The sequence below is a fragment of the Chaetura pelagica genome, unplaced genomic scaffold (genome assembly GCF_000747805.2).
Source record: "Chaetura pelagica isolate M959 unplaced genomic scaffold, ChaPel_1.0 scaffold363, whole genome shotgun sequence".
NCBI lineage: Eukaryota > Metazoa > Chordata > Aves > Apodiformes > Apodidae > Chaetura > Chaetura pelagica.
In genome coordinates this window covers 2572395-2572759 of record NW_009952720.1, presented here as the reverse complement: position 1 = coordinate 2572759, position 365 = coordinate 2572395, and the positions used below count along the sequence as shown (strand labels likewise).

Sequence of the window (365 nt, the reverse complement as noted above, 5' to 3'; positions counted from 1 at the left end):
ACTGTGCTCTAACCCTAGGATGGGAGAACAACACTTAACCCTACACTGTGCTCTAACACTAGGATGGGAGAACAACACTTAACCCTACACTGTGCTCTAACCCTAGGATGGGAGAACAACACTTAACCCTACACTTCTCTCAAACAAACTATACATTTAAACCACTAGGATATATATATATATATAAAACCCAACCCCCACACAACGTTTCTAACACCAGAACTCAAAACCAACCCCACATTTCACTTCCAACAGGCACCTCTGCAGCCCCAGCGCGTGGGACGTCCTGCTCAGCCCCTCTCGCACCCTCACAACGGCTTCGTCTGCCGCCCCTTCCCGGTGTTAGGGCAGCGCGGAGCCGTTCT

At 50.1% G+C, this 365-nt stretch overlaps 1 protein-coding gene across 1 annotated transcript in view; it reads left to right on the top strand.

Annotated features, from left to right (window-relative positions):
- DHX9 (DEAH (Asp-Glu-Ala-His) box helicase 9) overlaps nucleotides 1-365 on the top strand; it is a 29148-nt gene that overhangs the window by 950 nt on the left and 27833 nt on the right. The gene's annotated exons all lie outside the window — the stretch shown is intronic.